At 42.1% G+C, this 25,593-nt stretch overlaps 2 protein-coding genes across 3 annotated transcripts in view; both read right to left on the reverse strand.

Annotated features, from left to right (window-relative positions):
• The window catches only part of Ext1 (exostosin glycosyltransferase 1), a 278,838-nt gene that overhangs the window by 94,044 nt on the left and 159,201 nt on the right, over positions 1–25,593 (reverse strand). The gene's annotated exons all lie outside the window — the stretch shown is intronic.
• Positions 1–25,593, reverse strand: part of LOC134479904 (keratin-associated protein 10-6-like) — a 235,995-nt gene that overhangs the window by 53,408 nt on the left and 156,994 nt on the right. The window contains exon 1 of the mRNA XM_063264625.1: positions 1–25,593. This exon is cut by the window's left edge and continues 53,408 nt beyond it; it is cut by the window's right edge and continues 156,994 nt beyond it. The gene's annotated coding sequence lies outside the window, so the exon portion shown is untranslated.

The following is a 25,593-nucleotide window of genomic DNA, read 5'->3' on the forward strand; positions in this document are numbered from 1 at the left end:
TTCAACTAAACACAAATCAAAATAGCATTCCTGAAAGCAGTCAGACAGTATTAAAAATTCGTTTCCATCTCCAATGACCTATAGCTGAACCCCAGTTCCTCCGTTTTTGGTCAGACTCTTGACTGTCTAGAAAAATTAGTCTATGGCAAGTGGACAGACAGGCTCTATCAAAATATCAAATTCTAATCAGGAGTCTAAGGACAGGCCGGATCCCCATGTGTCAGTCTGTAGAGGGTGTGAGAAAAAACTGGAAATAGGGTGGGTCCAAATCCCAAAACATCTACTGCAACTGCTGTTCCCATGGTGGGTCTTAGGACAGTCAAATTCTCAGATACAGTTCTCTTCGAGTTCATCCGTCTGCCCCGATTCCAACAGTATGGAGAATAACATCTGTTAGTCATGGATCGACCAGGAGCCTTAAATCTGTTCAGGAACTCAAACACAGGAAGCTGAGTTATCTCTTGGCTCTTGGTGTCTCTTTGAGATCTCCTGTTCTTGCTAACACACTGGAGTAATTAAAGGGACTGGCTAAAAAAAAAAAAAAAAAAAGCTCAGAAGGAAAACCAGAGACATTTCATTTCATGTACTAGATTCTGTCCTATTTCCAGGAATTCAATTATCTGGAATCCAGAATTCTCTTAAAAGGAAAATAAGAGCTGGGTGTGATAGCCCACACCTTTAATCCTAGTCCTTGGGAGGCAGAGACGGAGACAGGTGCTTTAAGGCTAGACTAGCTACTAAGTTTCAGGACAGACAAGGCTACATATAGAGAGTCCATACTAAAAACTCAAATAATGGGGTTGGGGATTTAGCTCAGTGGTAGAGCGTTTGCCTAGCAAGTACAAGGCCCTGGGTTCGGTCCTCAGCTCCAGAAAAAAAAAAAAAAAAAAAAAAAAAAACTCAAATAATAAACCCAATAACCCAAATAAACCCAATGGGGTAGAGAGATGGCTCAGGGGTTAAAGCTCTGTCTGCTCCTCTAGAGTTCAATTCCCACCATATGGTGGCTCACAGCCAACTATGGTGTGATCTGCTGCCTTCTTTTGACCTGCAATCATACATGCAGACACCGCTTTTAAAAAATACATAAATAAATAAAATTCAAAGAAAACAAATAAACACAAATCAAAGAACAGAAAACACACACACACACACGGGGGGGGGGGGGGGGGGGAGCACAAACCCAAGAGCAAAGCTGGTGCCTATCTCTTCAATTTTGTTTCAGTTTTAAAAGGCAAGCTCTCCTGCTCTTGCTAAAACACTGGAATTAAGGGCCCTGCAAGAACAGCTTGGAAGGGGAACCCGGGACTTCTCAAGTACTAGATTCTGTTCTATTTCCAGGACCGCAATTATCTGGAATCAGAGTCCTTCTAAAAAAGAAAAAAGAAGAAACGGCAACAAACCTGGAGCCTACGCTCATCTTGTTCAACTTATTTTTAAGCCGGCAAACACACAGCAAAGATGGTGTCAAAAGCAGGTGGCTGCGTTACACTTTAAGGGAAAATGGGTGAAGGTAAGAAAGTCTCTTAAATCTATTTGACTTCAGTTCCGTTGTGTGCAGAATGAGTAGGGAAGAAACCTAAAATAGGTACCACTTCTAAACTGTTACAGAGATCGGGTAAGTACATGCTACTACCACGGCTTGAAGCAGTGCTAAATAAATCACCTCCACATTTGCCAAAAGGGGGCGCCCTGCCCCTCCTACCAAGTGTCCTGGATGTCCTTGGGATCAAGTCAATCAAGAAGTCAAAGTAAACATTTTCAGAATAGAATACCTAAGGACAGAAATAAAGGGGAAAGGGGGGAAGATTAAAAGCATTACGTTATGGTTACCCTCCATGCACTCTAAGGGATGTAAAGTTGAACTGCTACATGAAGAACTTACAAAACATCTGGTCGGATTCCACAGCCAAACCCTGCCATCTTGATTTGGTGCCTGACACCTGGCAAGCAGCCCAATAAATTGCTGGACAAAAGAAGGTGAAGGTGATTGATGACCAGTTTCCAACCTCCCAAGGGGGCTGTAATCTAGAACACTGTAGCAAAAAGACGACAGCCACGGTGGTGCAGTGGGCTCATCATCCCCGTGCCCTTATTGCCTGGTGGCTGCCACTTCTCTTCTAATTACAGCCAACCTCTTCCAGTAGGCCATGGTCCTCCCATTCTTTAGAAAAAAAGCAGTTGTGGGGAGGTGGGGTGACTGGGATGTGGGGCAATGAGCAGGATGCAAAGTGATAATAAGAAAGTAAGAATAAAGCATAGTTTATAGAAGCTCCATTTGCTACACAAAACCAATCCCATTGCGTCTTTCCTAACAGTTCCACCTACCGTGACATATGTTCCTCCCAGTGGCTGAAGAACACAGTAGGAATTTAGCAAGTAGTTTTAATAAATTTACTTTTTCCCTTCGGTCTCCAGCCTAGACTGGTCTTGAACTCCTGGTTGTTTTGACAACTACTTCCAAGTGCCATGACCATGAGTGACATGCCTGGCTATTAATTTGCTTCTTGAATTTGATCTAATTCTTGGAACGCTGTTTCAGAAGTTGTGTAATGACAGTTAATGCTCTCTCTGTGCTCAAGTAGTTTCATGAGAGTGGAGTGTGTAGACAAGGAGTAGTAATGAAACAAGAAAAAGTAGGAGTGATATCCTTGGCAGACATAAGTAATAGATCTCATACCCACTAAAGTCAGAAACACTCAGAATCCTTCTAATACTGACAACCTGGAAGCCATAACCAGTCAATCTCAGTTGTCACTAGTTTAAATCTATTAATCATTCCCATGGATGTGTTTACCCTCGAATATGACATCTTGGGAAGACCTCATAACGCCAGGGCATGTGTTTAGGAACTCTGTTAATATGTGCAGTAAAAAATTCCTTGAAGCATAAAATATTCATATTTTGTATGTCAAACTTCATACACAACTGGTATGTCTCAAAACCAAATAATGACACAGGCCTGGTGCATCTGAAAAATTAATAGGTGAAAAAGATCTTACAAGGAAAATACTTGTCTCATCAGGAAAGAAGAGCAACTGGCTTACATCTAATTTGAAGGTGAACAGTGGTGACAAGCCACCTGAGACGGCAGAAGAGGACTGGTATGTCATAAGGGTCTTATTCCCTCCACTTGCCCATCTGACACTGCTTTATTAATCCAAAACATGGACAGCCATAACACCGAGCACAGAAATCAAATAAAAAGTGGAGTTAGCTTGTGTTTACGAAATCTCTTACACTACCAGATACAAAGACAGCCTAGATCATGCCCAACTGTATATGTCAATCTGCAAACTGATCTAGTTCTCTGCGGAAAAGGCTGTATCTCCCAAGGAATTAATTCTCTTTATTCCTTTCTTTAACCCAAGCTAATCTCAAACCTGACAGCGAGGCTGATTCAGCAAAGTAAATATTACTATCACCGAACCACTGACCAACAGGCAAGTGAGTTAGTTGTCAACATTTTACTAAGCAATGCAGTTCGCCCTCATCATTCTTTACCTTCCCACTCTCACTCCTGCTTTTTTCTAGCTTTGGAAAAAGCAGGGATGCTGTAGACACCCAGCACCAGAGCCCTGTACACATGGCCGAGGGACACAAACTGCAGAGCCCCCGTGTCAAGAGGAGGACCTGCTGCAGTATGTGTTCTCCTTCCTATATGAGGACTTTCCATATCGGTGAGAAAGGAAATCCCTGGTAAGAATTACACCAGATCCTAAACCTGTTGCAAGGCAGAGTAACCGATTAGAACGTTAAAGATTGTGAGTTTGGAATATTGCATGCCCACAGCCTAACAAAAATGTTCCTTGGGCTATCTCTAGTTCCTTTAAAAGCCAGTCTTTCTCACCTCTGTGTCTGACCTAACACTTCTGTGATTATCAGGTAAAATCTGTGTGAGTACACTAGCAGAACCCTATTTCCACCAAACCAAAGCCTAAGAATGTTGTCAGACCGAATCTAAGACCTATACCTGAGACTTCCCAGCTTTGCTCTACCCTTCCTACCTGTTGTCCCCATCAATGTACTTTAAAGGTGTCTTGATTCTTGGCTTTCTTTGGTCACTGTAAAACCTCTATGAAACTGCTACCACATTGAACATGGAATTTAGGGTGTACTATGTTAGCTTTCTAAGGTTCACTCAGCAGTTACCTGGCAACAGCCAGGTATACCTAACACTATAAAAGGGGCTGCTTGCCCCCTCCTCTCTCTCTCTTGCTCCTCTCTTGCTCTTGCCTTTCTGCCCCCAATTTCTCCCCATTCCCATCCTTCTTCTCTCTTCACTTGCTCATGGCCAACCTCTATTTCCCCATCCCCACCACACCTCACCTTCCTCTGCCCCTACTAACCTCATAACTCCCCTCCCCATGCCCTGAATAAACTATTCTATACTATACTGTCATGTGGCTGGTCCCTCAGGGGGAAGGGATGTCTCAACATGAGCCCACTGAGGCACCCCCTTTCTATGTACCCCACCTCACTCCATAGAACATATCCCCCCTCTCTTTACCTTTTTATAAACACATCATACTGAAAGTGTTCCTTGGCTATGGTTGCTCAAGCTTGGTTCCAGAACAAACCATCTTCTATTTCCTCTGAGGTAAGAGCTGTGTTTTTGCATTGACAGTGGGTGGAAACATCACTACTTGAACATTCTGCACGCCCATGCGCAGTGCCGAGCACACCGGCACTTACAGCTGTGGCACTTGAAAACTGAAAAGCTCAATTAATTATTAACACTGGAAAATGAGATGTTCTGAATGAAAAATAAGCTCTCAGTCTGCCATTTTTAGTAACCACAAGTGATGCTGTGAGGTGCACCAATCCGTGAGCTATGCTGGGAAGTTGACGGTCATAAAGCACTCAGACTTGGGGAAGTAGACTGTCAGAAAGCGTTCAGAACTTGGGAAAACCCATTCTGGGTCTTCTTGGTTAAATTCACATTTTAAAAACAAATTATCTTAGAAGAATTTATCTGACATTAGGAAGTGCTCAGCTTTTTTTTAAAGCAACTCATAAAGTCTGGCAATCGGCTTGTTAAAAGTTCAGGTTTTACACGTTTATAAGCACACCTGTCCCTGTGCAGTAGTTCATTTGTTTTGTTTGTGCTTTGCTTGTTTGTGCCTCTCTTTTACACTTGAACTTCTCAGTTTAGTAAATAAGGGTGGCTCTAAATATGCCTGGCTTTGGAAGAAGGCTAAGTACTCACTTCCTAATTGGTAACATGAAAGGGGAAGCTATTACCTCAAATACCATACTTTAAAGAAATAATTTATTCTATCATTTAAGCCAAGCCTTTACATTTCTGGTTGGCCTGGGCAACAGTTCTTTGTTATAGGGAAATAAGCTTAACTGTGTTACTAGGAGGAGGGGCGTTATTAAATAAAGAAATGCTACCCAGAATGTAGAATTAGGGAGAACTCGAGGAAACTATTTTCCAAAACTGAATTTACAAAACAAAACTAAAAAACAAAATAAGTGAAAATTAAGACTATCTCATATCTATATTTCAATACTATAAATTAGTCTCATAGGAACTAGTAGGATCGGACAAGAAAATCTTATAGTTGGACGCAAGAATGAGGAAATAGTTGCTGACTCTCGGGCTATACACAGCGAGGTTGTTGAGGAAGATGAGCAGTCCTTGTAACCTACACCAGCCCCTCCAACAAGGAACTCTGAGGAAGCCTGATTGTTCTGTGACCTTTTAATAAACATAAAACAAAGTGAAAACTGAAAACCCCAAACAAGTCTCTATAGAATTTACCTGTCTGTCCTAGGAGTCACTAAGTCAAATGAGAACAATCCCCTGGCAGACTACCCAGGGACACAAACCAGAGGTCTCTGAATTCCAGTGTTGAGCTCATCTGTAAAATGGACTAACGGGATTACACAGATAACCATGCCACAAGTAATCTTGAGTGATCTTTAATTAGCTGTAAATGAAACAGCTACTTTCCTAATTCCACTGCAGCCCAATGGCCTGACTTGGCATAGTTCTCAATGACTTCCTGCAATTCGGGAGAGGCCAGTCATGAATGCTTGCTTGCTCTTTCCTGGATTTGTCTACAGGTTTCTCAACATCAGCCTCAATAAACCATGCTAAATGGGCAGGCTAAGTAAACTCCATTAAAAAAGGAAAAAAGACATAAACTGGGAAAGCCAACCCAACTGTTCCCTAAAAGAGGGCCATGCAGCCCTAACAATGCAGTGTCTCCAAGGCATGAAAACACTAGGGAAGGAAGGCCCAGCTGGGCTCCAGCTAGGACATTCCTATCCTTCCGTGGCCTTTAGCACTTCCGGGCTTTTGATCAGCTAGTTAGGACCTGTTTAACTGTAACAGCCCCTCAATTGCCATTCCTATGACAATAGACTAATGATAAAGCTGTCAAAAGTAAAAGAACTGTTTAAACTGTGACATTTTATTATCCTTTAAAAAGAGCTAATTCAACTCCAACAATTTGGGGGAAAGGTGTCCTGCTGGAATATCCTTAAGGGACTGAGGAGAGATTTCTCAGTGAAACAGACATAGCAAAGGGCTGATGACAGAGATGACCTTAACGGAAATACCTTTGAAATACCTTTGAAACACTTACCTTATTTCCTGCTATCTGTCCTTTACACTGTTCAAGTCAAACAGAATGAAAAAACAGAAACCCCTGGAAATGGTCCTGACCAAAGTCCACCTCTTGGTCAGCATTTAGCATTCAATAAAGCTTGCTTTAAATTTGACTCAAAATTGTGGGACTGATTTTTCTCCAGCGACCTTGGGTTTAATAGTAGAAAAAAAGGTAGGAGCACTAACCCTGAGGCAGGGGTTAGGAATGGGACTGGACAGTAAGGGGAAGAAACGTCAGTTGGGAAAAAAAAAAAAAAAAAAAAAAAACCAAGAGAATAAAAAGGGGGCAAGAGGTAAGGTCAGGCTGTGTGTGTGTGGGGGGGGGGGGGGTTAGACTAAGGCTGAGTTTCTGTGGGGGCTTTCTAAGATGAATGTGTTTACCTTCAAGTGGGATGGGGGAAAAAGTTTGAAGGTTTGAAGAGTTTTAACACACTATCTGACTCCTCTGAAATTTACAGAAATTTATTCCTCTAGAATAGAGAAATTCTAGCCATTTAATACAGCATGTGTTGAAATTTTCATTTAATGGGATGCAAAGTAAAACAAACAAACAAACAAACAAACAAAAGATGAGCCATGATCTGAAGGCTATAATATAAGGACTGAACAGAACAACAATGATTATTAGCAGTGTGAGTAGATTTAAGGAAGGATTTAGGGGGTAGAGGGCTGAAGAGTTGGGGCTGGGGGAGTAAGGAGGTAGGGGTGGGGAGGGAATGCTGCAGAACCCAAAGTCAGTGCTTAATCTGAGAACACCTCAACAGTGTAACCATTTAGTTTGTAAACTGTGGTGTTCAGTAAGTTGACTTTAGGGAAAGCTGGGTGGAGGACAGAGCTCTCTAAAGTGTCCCAGTCATGTTTTTGTAAACAGAAAATTATTCTCTACAGCTAACTCAATGAAACGTTCGTTTACAGTCATACAGCTGCTGGTGATTCGTACCAAAAACAAAAACCTTGCTTCCAAGTCTTACTTTTTAGTAATTTGAAAGAGCTAGACCGGGGTGACACATGCCTGTAATCCCAGCACTCAGGAGCTAGGCTGATCTCTGAGTTTCAGACCAGCCTGGTCTACAGAGCAATTTCCAGGATAGCCAGGGCTACGCAGAGAAATCCTGTCTTGAAAAATAAACAACAACAACAACAACAGTTCAAAAAGAACAATTCCGTACTAAGATGCAATATGTATTTGCTGTCTATAGCTCATCATTCACTGTCAAATCAGCTCTCTAGTAGTTCTGTAGGAGATGATTTTCAAATAATCTGTAAAAATGGTCATGATATGAGCCTAGCATACATTTCTGTCCCCTACAAGGGCTGTCTGTGCATCAATGTAAGGTAAAATGTTTCAGCCAGATATTCAAAAGGAGTCATCGGTTCAGGGCTCCAGGTAGATCACATACGAGAAGGCGGGAAAGATAAAGATGGTCTGCTAAGGAAGACTTAGAACCAGAAGAAAGGTAAATCAGATCAAGAACACTCTTCCCCAGGCAGCCTACTCACAGATAAGGTGACACATTTGTTTCCTGGTGGGACACTCCTTCCTGTGCAGAGCTCTAGATAAGATGGTCAAGCTGATACAGGATACGGCCACCGCACGTAGACACCAGAGATGCCCTCAAGGACACTTAGGGTTATAGGAAGCACATCCTGTCTGCTTTCCTACTCTGGGAAAGGTCAGCACTGAAGGGCTGTGATAGCAAGGGTGACAGCAAAAGTGATCTGAGGTAGGGAGGGAAGAGGTGCCAATGGGTAAAGGGAAATTAATCCGAGAGCCAGTTATGTGCAGGCCTCTCTGTTTCCTAGGTTACTCAGTTTAAATGTCACAAACACCTGGCCTAAGAGTCAATATCCCCATTGTTCAGATAAATTCATAGAGGTTTAAAAAGAGAAAATGGACAAGGGTGTTGGCACTATCTTGAGGATTCTTCCTGGATATTCACAGCAGTGTCCCTAAGAACCTGGACTAGAAAATCAATACAGCCAACTAGTGTTCTTTGAGCATCAGAGAAACGAGTCTGCTGTTGGGAGCTTCGAGGACACGGAGCAGAACACAAAAACCTGCAAGGCCTAAATCGAAATGATGCCAGGGGACAGCGATAGCAGGTGCCAGATGAACCAAGGCTAAAAGCTTGGACACCAAACACAAGCCACCCAAGACTGGTGTCTGGTGCCAAGTTCCTCTCTGGCTGAGGGACCCTGGACATCACCACACTCTACAAAAGTTTATCCACCTTTGCCCTCAATGTGTATGACTGCAACACTTGCCATACTGTGAAGTATATGCTTAGCCCAGAGCACGGCTCACAGCAATTCTTTGGAATTATTATTAAGTAATTTCCATATTAAATTCCCTCATCTGCATAATTAAACTAATGACACAAAAGATCTCAGATAAGAGGGCCACAAAACAGCCTTCAGAATAGGAAGATACCTCTTGTATCCTCTGGACAGCTAGAGAGAGCATGCTTGCTCCACTGACCATCTAAAGACAACAGAGACTGAATAGTGATGGCTCCAGCCAAGGGAACCGGAGCAGGAGAATCCTCAGTCCAAATGGCCCGTGCCGAGTCCACATCCAAGGAGCAATTAAGTCTAGCTATCACCAAGTACTAGAAGGGACAAAAATCTACATCGGCCATCATAGCTATTGTGACTAGAGAGCTGCCCTGGTAACAAACAGTAAACCAAGAACCAAGAGGCAAGACAGGTACATGACTTATGTCCACAATCCACTCTGGAGGCTGAGGCAGGGAAAGTGGCACAAGTTCAAAGCTAACTGGTCTACATATGAGTTCCAGATCAGCTAAGCTGCATAGGGAGACTACCTGGATAAGGTGCCTGGGGTTGTGGAGTTTTAACTCTATCACAAACAACAGCTTGGCTGTAAACCATTGCTAAATCAATGGTTGTAACAAAAGATATGACTGAATGGATTAAGGAAGCTAAGGGGTCTTTTTAGGATACCTTGGAAGAAATGCAAAATAAGAAGAAAAAAAGGAGCAGAAAGACAAGCTAAAGGAAGAGAATAAGAAAAGCAGGGTTGGGTTGACACTACATTCATGAAGAAACAAAGGTTACCTAAGACAAGGGCTGAGAAGAGGTGCACTTTATGGCCAACAGTGGAACCACTCTACTACTGAGGGAGAAGGGAAGGGAGGAAGGGATAGAGAGAGGGAAGAAGAGGGAGGGAGGGAGGGAGGGAGGGAGGGAGGGAGGGGAAAGGCTGTTCAAAACTGAAGTCCCCTGTCTACAAATGCTTTGCCCTACAGCTCTGCCTAGTACAATATTATGCTCCTCAAAAACCTAAGGGGGTCATATTCTGCAACCACTAAGTATGGCCCTATCAAGTTTTTATTCCTGAAATTTCTTCAAAACTCTTAGGTTCGAGGACCTATGGAAGAGACACATAAACACTCCCCTTTTTACTTTATTCCTTCCTTCCTTGACTTAAATATTACAAGTTCATACTCATTTAAAACAATGTCTTTGTAGCTGAATGGGATCTGGAGAGAATAACACCAGGGGTCTGAGGTTTAGGGAGGACTTTTTGGGGCTAGGATGCATGCCTTGTACTTTAGGTCCAGAACTTTTCTGCTTTGTGATTTACACAACACTCTAGGGCTGCCTGGATGCAGATGCCCCTGAGGAGCAGCAAGGGAGGATGGGTTCTGCTCTGCTAGGCTGGCTCCTGACCCTAAAATGAATCATCCAGGATTATGCAACACAAGTACCAGAAGGCTTGGAAATGTAGTCAAGTCAAGACCAATTGGAAGAAAAAGGCATCCCCAGAATTTATGAAAATGCCAGGAAATCAACGTCTATCTTTCTGATACTGGGCATCATGTAAAAGTTACAAGATGGATAATTACAGGACATCACGGAACTAAGACCAACTGGGAGTGGGAAAGTTGGTGACATATCACTAAGCACTTGTTAAAAAGCACCAAGGCAGCCCAAAAGAACTCCGACTTGTCTAGGGGTCCTAGAGTCCCTACCTTGCTTGCCTGACGCATCACCAGAAGTTAACATCAATCTTCACAGAATGCAGAGAATGTTCTAGAAACTTCAGTCTGGGCTTACCTCTAATCCTGGGGGCCTGAAGCATGATGAGAGGTTAGGGAGTTGTTTCATTCCCTCTTCTTGCCCTCTTTCTACACCTACCACACCTACTTATCTCTCTCCTTCTTCCCAGGTCCCTCCTGTATAATCTGTTATTATTTTAGAGACAGGCAAACTCTCCTTCTACACACTATGGAGGATTCCTTTGTTGTGGTTATTTGCTGAATATAAAATCAAAATCAAAGACAGAATTCACTCAACTCAACACCTTTTCCAGAGACTGTCAAGGAGCTTCTGGCCTCTTCCCTGGCTAATATAATTACTCCGTGATTCATGCCATTCATGTAACCTTCAGAAAAGACAGAATCCGGTAGCCCTCTGCTCTTAGCTAGCTCTGGGAGGGAAGCACTCAGTGGGAACGATAACTTCTTGGATGGACTCCAACAACATTCCATAACTATGGGGGCTGAATACAGTTCACAAAATAATTCCATGGCCATTATCTCATTTGCTCATTACAACAATATTGGAAGAATGTATAACTCACTTCATTTTTTCCCAGTGAGAAATTTAGGGCTCCAGGGTTAAACAAAACCAATGACAGGAAAGATGAAGCAATTTGCCCAAGTCATGACTTGAGCCTTAGCCAGCAAGCTTTAATGATGGTGTGTTTCCATATCAGCACATCAGACTTGGGCTGGACTTGCTTAGCTGGGTACTCACAAACCCATATTTATCTTTCAGAAGTGGGGTCTGCTGAGGATGTGTAAATGGCTGCTTTATCTTGCACTCTGTATGATTCTTCTAGACATTAATGGACACAGAAAGGAATCTTCTGCTGAGAAACTCAGACTACTTCAACACGGTTTCCTTACAATGCTCTATGACTAGCCATACCTCATCCTCAGCCTTCAGTTTGGGGCTTTTCCTCAGTTAGAAAGTTCCTTTTTGGGACATGCAATACCCTAGGTTTGATCCCCAGTATCCCAAAGGCCAAGGTTTGGGAAGGAGTTTAGGTTTTACTTATTTATTTATTTATTTTTATTTTGGGGCTGACATTTGAGTTAAATCATTCTACAGATAATGTTTGAGCCCCCCACCCCCATATGAAGAATACTTTGGTACACAGCCTAAACCGGCAGGCAGGCCTTTATATATTCCCACTCTTTCCAACTTGTACATAGTATTTTACCCTTCATATGTGATAATGTGTTTTCAATTTTCCAGTGATAAAAATTTAAAGTATTTCCATCTTTTAATTCTTATAAAGTATAACAATATTAAATATCTTTGTAAAATCAAATGAGAAAATATATAAAGTCACTATAAGAGAGAAAGTCTGAAGCATTCTGCTTGGGCTAAATGGTCAAACCGTTAAAGATGCTGCTGTTGTGTTAAATCCAGATTCCTAGAGTTTTCGGAGCAGGAAACCATTGTATTTTGAAAACTTCTTTGATAGAAAATGTTAGGTTTTGGCAATTCATTTTTTTTTCCCATTGAGAAGCTGTTATTCTGTGGAACTGAACGTCGCTACATCTCCATATACACACGTTATTTATACACAGAATACAGTAAGGTTGCCCGTGTTAACAAGGCTATTATCCTCCTGTGTGATTGACTGTTATTATGTAACAGAGAAGCTTCATTTCACTGGCACCTGGGTGCTGAGGAGACTGATAATTCCATGCCGCAAATATTTCCCCTTCCTTTGCTGGAGGAGCATTAAAATCCAGAGAACGCTTTTAGGTCAGTATAATTCTAACATTAGTCTACTGGACACTAATATACATGGAGCACACAAATATACACACGCATACAACATATATGTAAATCAACAGACACCAACACACACACACACACACACACACACACACACACACACACACACACACGGGGGTGGGGGGTGCTCACTACTCAAGGAGCCTGTAGAGAACTCCTCCATCTTCAAGAGATGTATAGTTTTCAATATAGAGACTTGTCCTTGCTCTGCCATTGAGTTTTGGGACTGATAATATATGCATAAAAAGTATCAGCATGAGGTGGAAAGAAGTTTAAAATGACAGGGAACTTAAGCTCGAGATGAGCACTTTAACAAAGTCCTCATCTTCTGTTTAAATTTTAATATTACTACTAAAGAAAAGCTACTTGAAACTATAATGGATAAGAAGGAACACAAATAATTCAAGAGGCCTATCAAAATCTAGTCCCTCTGTCTGAGCATTACCAAAACAGCAATATTCATAATCATACCAATGAGGAAAAAAAACACAAAACAAAAGGAGTTTCACGGGCTACCACACACAAGGCTCCTTTCCTAATTAGCTTTCTTTAGCCTTTCTTATCCTTATCCCAATACTCAGAGAAGAATCTAAAACCTGCTGCTGCTTCTGCCATATTTTCATTGTTCAGATAATTTTGTTAATCCTGAGACTTGCAGGAGAAAAACCAATTGCATCATTTGGAGCCAAATTTGATGCAAGGTTTATTAAGTAGTAAATACTAACCAAGAGAGGGGCTTTGGTTATTCCAATGCACCACATATTGCAGGTTTTTTAAGGACAAAAAGTCATGAGCCACCCCATTTTCCCATAAGGCTGTGATATTTTCCAAGAACTACAACACTCAGCACTCCAAGCAGTCCCCTGATCCTTGGGCAGGTGGGGCTTACAAGTGAGTTGTGGGTATTACAATTTCAAAAAATCTCACAAAAACTTTCTAGTCTAGTTCTCATCTGACTGACTTGTTGCTTTGAGGAGACCTGGGATAATTAGCATGTTTCCACTGTCTGGTGTGGAAGTAACACTGATGATGCTAATTACATTCTCAAAAAAAAAAAAAAAAACCCTGTTTGCAGGGGAGTCTGCACTTAGATTTGGGAACCTGCCCCCAGTTGGTTCTGACTGGTAAATAAAGTTGCCAACAGCCAATAGCTGGGAAGTGCAGATAAAGGCGGGACTTCTATCTGTCTGTCTGTCTGTCTGTCTGTCTGTCTATCTATCTATCTATCTATCTATCTAGGATTCCTGATCGATCGATCTATCTATCTATCTATCTATCTATCTATCTATCTATCTATCTATCTATCTATCTATCTAGGATTCCTGAGCTTGGGTCCAGGAGAGGAGAAGGAGATTCACCATGGTGAAAGAGTGTGCTGGACAAGAGAGACGCCATGACACAGAAGAAGAATGCAGGACAGAGAGGCATAGTTATCAAGAAGAATGCAGGAGATGAGGTATAGCCCCCAAGCGAAGGAGTTGGGAAAACGCAGGCCAGAAGGCTGCCCTACTGGGTCCAGGGCAGCCAAGGTGGAATACAGAAGTTAGCAAGTAATAAGTCGGGATTATTGGTAGATTAACTGTATGGAGGTTAAGTGTCCTAACTGTTTAACGCATGTCAAAATATAAAGGCTGTGTGTAGTGTTTTTCATTTGGAAATATAAACCAAAAAGTGCAGTGCCAACTTTTATTAAATAATTTAATTTCAATATTTCCCCTCTTTGGTTGGATAAACTCTAACATAAAGAGACCTGAGGATGAAGGAAAAGTCTGGACAAGCAGTAAGACATTCTACCCCAAAGGCATTTGCTGTGGTTTGCATGTGTTCCCACCAAAAAGAAAAAACAAAATCATGTGTGCCAAAGCTTAATGCCTGATACAACTGTTGAGAGTCTCGGCCTGATCTTTAGCTCATTGGGGCCCCACCTTCATAAATGGACTTATGCTGCCTACAAGAGAACTGTCTCCATCTTGCCATAAGATGCCTTCTGCCACAAATGGCACTGACAAAAAGGCAGCTTGTTGACCTTGGACATTGTGGCTTCTAAGACCATGAGCCAAATTAAGGTTTTATTGCTGACAGATGTCAGAACCTACATTCCCCTCTCTCTGTCATTCACTCACCCATCCCTGTCTGTCATTAGATGACAATACTTACTGACCAGCTCATGTGTTTTAGATACTAGGTTCCAGAAATACACCGATGACCACAGCTTAGCTAGGCATTAGTAACAGGATCCAGTCATAATAAATGGCAATGTATTGAGCACTGTGCTAGATAAGACCCCATGTCAGCACACTATCAGCTAAATAGCTTCTTCCAGAACTCCAAAGCCTCCTAGAACAGTACTAACAGCATAAGACGCTGTAACAAAGACACCATTGCACAGGCTGTGAAATTGGCATTTCGTACTGCTCAGTGATGCTGCTTTGTAGGGTTCTAATGGGCTTAACTTCATAAAATTTCACAGCAGATTCTTTCAATAGAAATAAACTTTCGTCCTAAATCCAAACGGTGCCAGGAGTACCATGGGTCCTTTCCTAAGGGAGCACCAGTGACCATATTCACCTGTCAATACAGCCCAATGTCACAAGATGCCCACACTAAATAGGAGAAATGGATATACTGATCTCCAAATGGTGGCTAGCAATAGAGCTTCCTTCCCAGAATACATGCTGTGTTATTTCTTTCAGAAGTCAAGTCTAGCTTTTCTCCATTTCAGCCAGTGACAGGACTAGCTCTGACAGGCAGGAAGCACCCTGTCTGTGTGAAGTGGAGCCTTTAAGAGGCTTGGTATGTCTGTGTTCACTCCTTAGGAATCTGACCTAGCAGCCATGTTGTAAGGAAGTCACATTCTCCAGTAGAGTGGATGTTACATGGGAGCCAGCCAAGACACCCGGCTGAGTTGCCAGCTAGAAGTAGTCACCACAGGAACCAGATTCACAGTGTCTGGAGTTGGGGAACCACAGGTTAATGTACAGCATCCTCAGTGCAAATGGTTGACTTAAGTCACACACAAATAATCAGCATCACGATAGAGTAGGCGCGTGGTCAGAGCAGAGTATGAGAACAATGTCCATGGACCTGTTTCCCTAAGTGAACTATCTAAAATGCCTAAAGATTAAAGGGGGGGAGGGGGTGCGTTTTTTACTTCCACTGTGGAGAACCAAGAATGTAATTCATATTAAAAATAGTAATACAGCACAACTTCTCTTCCCAAAAGGTTCCTCAAGGTGAAAATTAAGAAGACACCTGAGATTTTTATTTAATATCTAATTATTTAGTATCTCTCCAAAATTCAAGTTTCAAATAATATTAAGCAGTGTAATTACATATTACTAGTGGGTTAGATAATACAGTTTTTTACACAGCGTTCATAAGAAGATGGGAAAAGTTAAATATTTATAATATGGGTGGGGGTATCCATCCTGACACATGATTGGGGAGAGACATGCATCCTTCCTACATTGGGCATGTGGTGGTCAGAAGATGACTTTGTAGACTTCGTTCCTTTCTCCTTTCAAGTGGGTTCTGGAGATTAAATTTAGGCTTCCCAAACTTGGTTCTCTCCTTCCTTCTTTGTCTTCTAGAGACTGAAGTTTGCCCACTTAGTTAGTGTCTTTATCACTGAGCCTTCCTACAGGCAGGCAGTGTTTGTTAACAGCATCTCACATTATAGCACACGCTGCTCTAGAACTCACATTGGTCTCCCGAGTGTTATAAACCATGCTCCTGGCTCTGATTTGCTTTAAATTAATATAACACAGATCACTATACTCTTGCCTGTTGGTAACATGAAGGTAGAAAGGAAAGCTGGAATAAAAGAAGGAAGGGGGGGGCGGGTTGTCACATTTTTGGTTTTTATCGGCAGCAGCCATGAAATTACAACAGCAGAACCACTCACTAATTAACAACACACCCTCATTTCTGGTCTCCAGCATTCTTCCCTTGTATTATGTCCTGAGAGTAGGCCAAATTGTCTTTTAACACTGAGAGTCCCACAGAAAATCGTTATGCAAAATCACCTGGGAAGAAAGAAGGCCCGATCACTGCTATTTATTGCTCTTTATTACTCGCTGCTGGTAAGTGTTTTACAGCACACCTTCATGCAATCAATATGTTGCTCAAATGCCGTTGGGAAGCGGTAGGCATACCATCTCCGGGGTGACCAAAGCGAGAAATAAACAGACGTATTTCTATGAAAACAGCATCTTCCCAAACAAAGCGGGGTTCTTTTGGGGCAAAGCCCTAAGCCTTGCCAGCTTGCTCTTGAACTGGAGTAAACACACCCACCCGCTGCTCAACACTGATAGAAAGGGGCCCCACACAGGCAATCCGAGGCCCTCAACACGCACTACAGAAACTTTGAAACAAGTCTGCAGTTCACATCGGTAAAGCACAGCATTTCAGGCCATCCTCGAGCATTTCCATTCGGAAAAGGTGATTCTTGCTGCTGTCTTTTCTCTGCTTTAAAAATGCAATTACTGCTGGAAAAGAACAGCCTGGTGGGCATGCATTTCCTCTGAGTGATGACTAATAGAGGCTTCGAGCAAAGCTGCACCTGCAACTCCTCTTGCCTGGCTTCATTACCAACGAGGACACAGGTAATAAACACCAGCAGGCGCTCCTTTTATCAGAGGATTCTAGTGCACCTTACAGAGCTCCTTATTAAGTCTTATGGGGCCTCTCTGAAGACAGACCTGAAGAGGCACATAAAGGGGAACCCTGTCGTTGACCAAAAGGGAGAAAACAGCAACCAGTTCCCATACTTGACAGAGCAGCAGCAATTTTACTGGAGGACATCATTATGAGCATTACCCAGAAACCTCTAATCTGGATGCTTTCTTGTGAGCAATGGCCAAATGAGAATAATAATGTCCATTCCGCCAACTTCATGGGATTGGAGTGAAGATCAAATGAAGGAACAGCTGTAAGGGTGCTGAGCAAACTCTGATGGCCACACGAATAAAGGGCTCTATTTATCTTATCTAAGCCAAATGGAGACTTCAGGCAAAAAACGCCATTTCCAAACCCTGGGCGCAACGCAAGAAGCCTTTGCTCCAAGCAGCTTGGGTATTATTTATACAAATGCAAAGTATACTTTTATGCTGTGAGAAGAAGAAAGCAGAGGAAGGGAAAGGAGAGCATACAGACACCACTACCACCCTTGATTTAACGTCTGCTATCTCCAAATAGGTGAAAATATTTTTCATTTGTCTAAAACCCACTCATGACAGAAGGATCCAAACTTTGCAAAGGATGGCTTGTCTAGCTTTTTCTTATCTTCCCCCCTTTCCCCTTCATCCCTCCTTCCCCTTTCTTTACTCTAGTTACAAAATATTGTAGTTTTGAAGGTTTCACTGAAATGCCTGTAAGGAGTGGGAATGTCCACTTGTCAATGAGACTTGCCACAAGAGGACATGGTCCTTTTTGGATTAGATACGTTTTAGAAAGACCAGGGTCTTTCTGAACCATTCATAGGCTACGTGAACCAAACATTTCCTAGTACTCCTACCTTCAACTCTCTAAAGTCACAGAAGTCTCCTTCCCAAAGACCAAAGAGGACCACTCCATCCACTTGAAGGTGACAATTACTTCTATCTCCCAAGGTCAAATGTAAAGAACACTGGCAACTACAAAATATCTGTTCTCAAGCAGTTAACTCCTCAGTAAGAAGTAATCAGAAGTTAGAACTATAAGGAACCCAGAGGAAAATCATTGTGTTTGTAGAGCAACTTCCATAAGCATGGCCGTGGAGGGACATCTGTCATTGAAGCCTCTGCAAACGTTGACTCCTTGACCTTTCCTAGGAACCCAAGAATGGTCCTGGCTAGAGTCCATCATCCTGGCCAGTATTTAATTAAAGCTTGCTTCAAAACTTCCTCAAAAATTGTGGAACTGGCTTCTGTCTTGTGATTCTCAGGTTCAGTGCATGTGTGTGCAACACTGAGGTGCTTATACATTTAGCTGTGTCTGACGTGGAATGGGTTCTGCAGACTGGAACTCAAATCCTTACATGTGCATAGCAAGTGGTTTACTCAGGGCCCTAAGTGATGTAAGTAATGTGAGTTATAAGGAACATCTCTCTCACCCCAAGCACTGGGCCTGACCTAGAATAAAGTTCAACTCACTCCATGGAAACTACATGAAACAAGGCATTTAGAACCATCCTGATGCTCTGCCTTGGCTCAGGAACCTGGGTTCATCAGTCAATCAGTGTCACTATCAAGGAAATCCAGTGGCATATATGTATCATCTATTTGTACTGAAAAGAACTACAATGCTAAGAATGAAAAGAGGTGGGTTCTGGCTCCAATCTTGTCTGTCCAGGAGGGACTGTCCATCTTGGAACATATTAAGAACAGAAATTCCAGTAAGACTTTATATCTACTGAACCACAATCAGTATTTCTGGAAAATAAGTAGATCTGGGGATGCAATTCAGGTTGAAGCCCCAGCAGTGCACAAACCAGTGTGATAGCAAGGGCCGCCCAGTGCTTGAGAGGTAGAAGGAAAGAATCAGGGGAGTAATTAAGGTCACTCATGGCTGCTTACTGCATCTAAGGCCAGCCAGTGATGTAGGACTTCTTCTGAAGGGGAGGGGAGGGGAGGGGAGAGGAGAAGGAAGGGGAGGGGAAAAGGAAAGGGAGGGGAGAAAAAGAGTAGAGAAGAACGGACAGGAGGAAAAGAGGATGGAGGAGAGAAGAGAAAGAGGAGACCAGAGTAGAATAGAATTGTGATTTGATTTACACTACACCAACTGAGTCTTTCCTGACCTAAGAATTAAAAGTTCCTTTCTTTGAGTCTGTGAACTATTTCTGCTTTTCCTAGTGAACTAGTTATTAAGTGCTCACTCTGTTTGGGGGCTTGGTCTAGCACTAGTAGCATTCACAAGGAACCGATCAGATATTGAGTTCACATGCAATTAAGAGGTTTACTTCACATGTCATCAGCTTCCCTCCAGAGTGGTGCTCTCTGGGGTTTGTATGTTTGGCTGCTATAAAAGCCAACAGGAACAATGCTAAATGAGTGGGAATCCCTTCGGATTGCTTCGCAGAACAGAACCTAAAAGGAAATTATCTATTTACACCTTTATGCTACATCTTTCCAAAAGCACAAAGCAATCAGCAGCTGCCAGTAATTACTATGCCTTGAGGATGTGACTGACCTCGAGAAGTCCTCTCTGGTTACATCAGAACTTCAGAGAAAAATACTATGACTATTAGCCAAAATAGGTAAAGGAAGAGATCAGGAAGGACAATATTTTCTACAACACAGCCACCTGTCAGATGAAAGCATCGTTTGGAAGGACATAAAACCTAGCCCAAGTTTTATCAAGCACTGGTAAAATCAGAACCTCTTTGTTCTACACACTGCGCTCTACCAATTCAAAATCCTTTTCGTGCTACATGTGAATCAATACAGTGTATTTCAAGTGGCTCCTGGTGTATATTTAGATATTCAATTTTATTATCACTGAAGATTACCCCAAACCCTCAACTCATTTTCTTGGCACACTAAATCTCTAAGTACTTATTCAGTTCATTTTAACTCTAACCGGTTTTAATTATTAACTTGTAGGCATGATTTCCACGGTCAGAGGGGAAAAAAGAAACCCACCAATAGAGAAATGTAGTCTCCTAAGTAGGAAACACTAGGTTAAAGTTATCCCAGTGCCACCCTGGGCATCTCTAAGCTGAACACGGGAATGCCACTGAAGCCCTTTCGTGAAGACAGTGTCATGCCCCTTCATCCATGCTTATGTTCTGTGACTTTTCTCACATGACAGCTGGCTTGGTGGGTCTGAAAGAACAGGAGCAGTGCCTGACACATCAATATTTCCACAGCACTTAGTCTAGTCCTCAGCATATAATTGTTGAAAGCCCTAATGGATAACAAATGGGGTGCACAATACCAGCAAAATACATCAGTTGTTAGAGGGAGAGTTGGCGCTGTCCTCCAGTGCTGAAGGGGAAGTATGTGAAGAACATTCTCTTGCACTCACAGGGCCTGCAGGGAAATGGTGCCTTAACCTCTCTTCCAGTTACATATGATCCCCTGGCTATGAGCATACGTTTAGAAAGAGCTGGGACTAAACAACAAGAAACAATTTTCATTCATCATCTTGCAAGGGCTATTTCACATGTTTTCCATTGTAGCTATTATTCAAATCAAGAAATACCAAGCGTCTGAACTAAGCCCAAGGAAAGGACTGTAATGTATGTCAGTAGGGCTGCCAGCTCCTCCAAATCCATGCAGAATTTATTTATTCAGCCTGGCAGCCCTGTGCTCAGGAGAAGAACTGTGATCTCCGACATCATTGTGTCCTTATTAAAGTACCAAACACAAGGACCACCGTAACTTGACAACCTTATTGTCTACATCACTGAGAAGTGGGACTTAACTACTTTCTCTTCCTCTCCTCTCCTTTCCGTTCCTTCCTCTGTATCCCAAATATTTTAGAAAGTTTTACTTTCTCCCAAAATAGATCTAAATTGACCACTGCTTTATACTCTATGGGCGAGGGATCAGATCTCAGATGACTTCCTATTCAAGACAAGGTCTCCGGTGACTTCCTATGAAGACATGCCAGGTAAAACACCAGGCAGGTCAGGCTCCTCATGCCCGTCCAACTGTCTGCTTCTCATGGATACAGATTTTTCCTACTTCCTTTCAAAACTCATTCATCATTTAGGCTGCATCATATCATTAAGAATGGAGTCTCAGCTGGATGCAGAAATGTGGTATTGGTACCCAAGAACTAAACACATAAATGCAAACAGACATATACACACTTATACAACTCCCCCCCCCCGAACAAAAAGATTTAAGTGTCAAAATTACTCAGAAAAATGCAAAGAATATACAAACTTCTGGTAATAAAAACAATAATCTGCTTCTAGAAAAATTAACAATAGGAAAGGACTGATGAAGGGAAAAGACAGCAAAGGAACAAAAGTGTTAGGTAAGACAAGGGAGTGGATGATTCAACTCTGGATTTGGAAGACATATACAAAACAAAACAGCCATAAAAAAAGGCTTTGCCTATAAACATCTTTATTTACCTTCTACTTAAGCGGATTTCTAAATTTTCCTGGAGAGTCCATGTTATTGAAAATAACTGCACCACTGCTGTCTCTGGGTTAAAGGAGCTGCCAAAATTTCTAGAAGAAATCTAGCAGCTAAAGACTCAAATGTCAGAACATATTTCATCAATCTTTCCTCGGAGGCTTCACTAATGCTCGAAAGTCCAGCCATCGAATGTGCAATTTATAACTCCTTCGATGTGCCCTCCTCAGGTTCTTTGCCATGTAGGAGGTGCACAGTAATAACCTGGCCCTATATGAGACAACAATTTATTTCAAATATCACTCAGAATAAATGCAGAGTAACAAACACCCTGGGGCTCCGCTCACTGACCTGCTTAGGTCTGCTTCTGTTGGTTGTTATTCCTGAACTTCCAACTAGGAACAGTAATAGTCGTGTCTAATAGTGGTTTCTAAGAAGTGGTTTTCTTAGGAGCGCCCTTCTTAGGCTGCAAGGCCCAGTTCTACTTAGAGACACCTCCACCAGTAGCCCACCCTGGTTTCCCTGAACACCTTATTAAATGTTATTTTGGCTTCATTAAGGGGTATTTTAAAGAATCCTTTTTCCCTGGGGCATGTGTTTTGGTGGGTGGGGGAACTAATCTCTGTGAGTAACAGAACCAGAATTCTCCTGCTGACGAATGCATGGCATAGCCAGTGCACTCAGAAAATATACCACACCGGCAGGTTACAAAACTGTATCTCAGGGCTGTTTATCTCAGAGAGAGAAATGGGCAGATGGATACTGTGAGTAAAGGCAATACCAATAACCACTAACACACTCATGGACAGATACTTGGTATTGGATCTACTTACAAAAACGAAAGCTCTTTCCATTTCACATGAGATTTCTTCACACGGCGGGTGACTCTGTACACTCTGAGAAGGGCCCCATGTTTCATTTATTACCGAATGGAGGAAGGCAGTTCTGTACTGCATTTTGTGGCAGACCCAGGAAATTATGCCATCAGACCTACTATTAGGCTAAGGCCTGTGAATCTTGACTTTCTCTAGCTTGTGAAAGGTCCCCTCTCATGTTTCAGACTATGGATCAATGAGAAGCTCAGAATGAAAGTTACCCCTCCAGAATAGACTGGAGGTGAGAAGCAGCTTCCGCCCAGCAGAATAGGCCTATTGTGAATGCTGTGCTAATCTCTGAATGACAGGTTCACCCCTTATCAGAATATCTTAGATCTGTGGAGTCCTTAGGAAGAAGAAATCTAGGCCAATGGACTCATTTTGAAGGTGAAGAACCTGGACACTGGGGTGACTCATCCCCGAATGAACAGGTAGTTCTTGGCACAGAGTCTGAAGCCAAGGCCAGGGGACTTTCCAGGACTTTCAGTTCTGCTTGATAAGCCTGAGAAAGCAGGGCAAGAGTTATCTGTCAGCTCATTTTGGTAAGTCAGCACTTAACAAACTGCCTGCTGCTCTATTAACGACCACGTTGAAATAAATGGTCAATAAAATAATAAATTACATCACCCTGAACAAAATCATAAAAATTTCTCAGTTTTTGTTTACTTAACCTCACACATTCTCATATCCGGCTACTTTTGCTTTTCCAAATCTTTCAAATCCCAGTCGCTCCTTGCACAGGCTCCAACATAAACACTTGACTCTATAATGTTATAGGCAAAGAGAAGCCGCACCATAACCAACAACAATGAGTTCAACATGTATGAATGAGTGAACTGATGATAAATAATGCCACCTTTTAAAAGGTCAAAGTACTATGAGCAGTTCTTTCTAGTTAAGTCAGTGTGCCAAATTACACATTTCTGTTCCCACCTAAGGTCATAGGGGAGGAGAAAAAAAGCAGTAATTACCAACTGTAGATTACACAGCCATAATACTGTTGCTTTGTCTAAAATGGGGGTAACCATCTATATAAGGGTGTTTAAGACTTCTATGCCTACGTTGATATTTGAGTGGGAGAGGAGGCCAAATGGATTAGCTTGTCATTGATCAAGAAGTGCAAGACTATCTGTCATTCACTGTCACTCGCAGAAGTAGAGCCAGTTAACATCTTGAGATGCTCACAGTGAAGAGAAAGGAGGAGGCACGAAGGGAAATGGTAGTGGTGGTGGAGGGAATGACTGACAGTCATCCTTTCTTCCTCGGGCTATGAAAATCTGGGCAATTGAATGCAAACTAATTATTTCATCCTTATATTTTAAAAAGGATTTTTACACATATAATCAATATGTCTAGGGTCATATAGCCTTCTTCAATCTCTAAACTTATCTCTAAATATTTCTATATGGTCAACCCTCAAAATCATTTCTAAAAACGGCTAGGGACTGCAGGGATGTGGGAGAAGAGAGAATGTGATGGCAGAGCGTCTATCAAGTTTTAAATATACAGTTCTATATTTATATATGCAACATGACAACTTGACAGAGTCCTCTTCCACAGGCAGAGAACTGATAATTGGATACACTTCCAGTAATAGACACAAGGTAGGCTGAGCTATCAGGGATTCATAAATCTTTATAAATTATAAGCTATCTTGATAACTATATGTATGTGTGTATGTGTGTGTGTGTGTATATATATATGTATATATATATATATATATATGAATGAGAGAGAGTGTGCAAGCACGTGTACATGATAAGCATAGAAAGGTAAAGGACAAAAGGCAGAGAGATGATCAGTAACTTGATACTGATATGCCTGTTTTATCAAGGTTGTCTATCAGTCTTGCTGAGACCCAAATAAAGCAGATGGAACACCTATATCCCACAATATGTTTCGCTTCACAGGTCGCCTAGTATACCATGCACAGCTATACCCATGTGTCATAGATACAAGCTATAATATCTCATTCTTTATCACTCCGTACCATCACCCATTATACCCTTCAGGGCTGATCTTTGCAGTAGATATCACCAGACTCACTCCTCGGGTTCCCATTAGAGCTAAGGGCAGAATCCTGAAGCTCCTTTGCACCCCCACTCTCTGGGACCTAGACTTTTGATCATTTGAAAGACTTAACTTCGTCAATGAAACTGTGTCTCTCAAACTTACATAATTACAGACCATGTGTAAAGAAGAAACTGACCTCATGGACAAGAAGTAAACACCTTTTTAATCATATCTCCATGCATTATGTAACCATGAAAAATTTCTTTTTGAAAAAGGAACTGGAGTTACTATGATTTGGGATGCTGCACATTACTAAAACTCAAGAGATCCATGCTGCATTTCTGAGCATAAACCGGAGTCTTTAGACAAAGTATTATATAGTACGGGTTTTGGTGTATTAACACTCAACTATGGAGAGCTCTTGTCTCTATAAGTAAGTTGGACAGGAGTGTTGTTAGTGATTTCAAAGCCTTTGTCTATAGGTTCATGATAATGAGATTTCAACTTAACCAGGGAGTAATGCCTTTAAGCAGATTTCAATGATGTATTTGGTAAAAATCAGAGAAAATACTTTGTTTGCCCGAAGATAAGACTAGTTTTAATGCATTGAATCCTTCTTCAAGTAGCATCCACTCTACTTACTGAGGCTGAGGTCAAAAGCAGACAAGCCTGCAGCCTACCAAGGCTAAAATTACCTTCAGCAAATGCGTTACTCCCAGCATCACTGTGGTACTGAGCACCTGGCTTGTGTTCTTGAGTGCAGTGCAGATGACTCACCTCACACTCCCTTTTCATATCCACCTCTGAAGCTCTTCCTGATACCCCGGGCTCTGTTTGGGCAGGGACGAATTGTGATGCATATACGAGGTGAAGACAGCTACAGCTTTGCTCAGGGCTTGCAGCATCAAGATAACCCTAAACCCACTTTGTGAGTGTTAAAATCATCATGACGAAAACTGAAGGAAGATTGGATTCACATGCACAAACGACCAAGATCTAACGTGAAGCCATGAGCTGGCATCTAAGGCCCAGAGAGGTGGAATTGCGTGCTCCAAAGACACCCAATTAGAGAGTAATCCCAACCCTTCTAATGTCCCTTCATTTCTGTATCTCCTCCCTGCAGGCTAGCCTGTCTGTGGTTGGCTCTGCCAAGCTCTACCTCAGGGTCTCTAGACTGATG

The sequence above is a fragment of the Rattus norvegicus genome, chromosome 7 (assembly GCF_036323735.1).
Source record: "Rattus norvegicus strain BN/NHsdMcwi chromosome 7, GRCr8, whole genome shotgun sequence".
In the NCBI taxonomy this organism is placed as follows: Eukaryota; Metazoa; Chordata; class Mammalia; order Rodentia; family Muridae; genus Rattus; species Rattus norvegicus.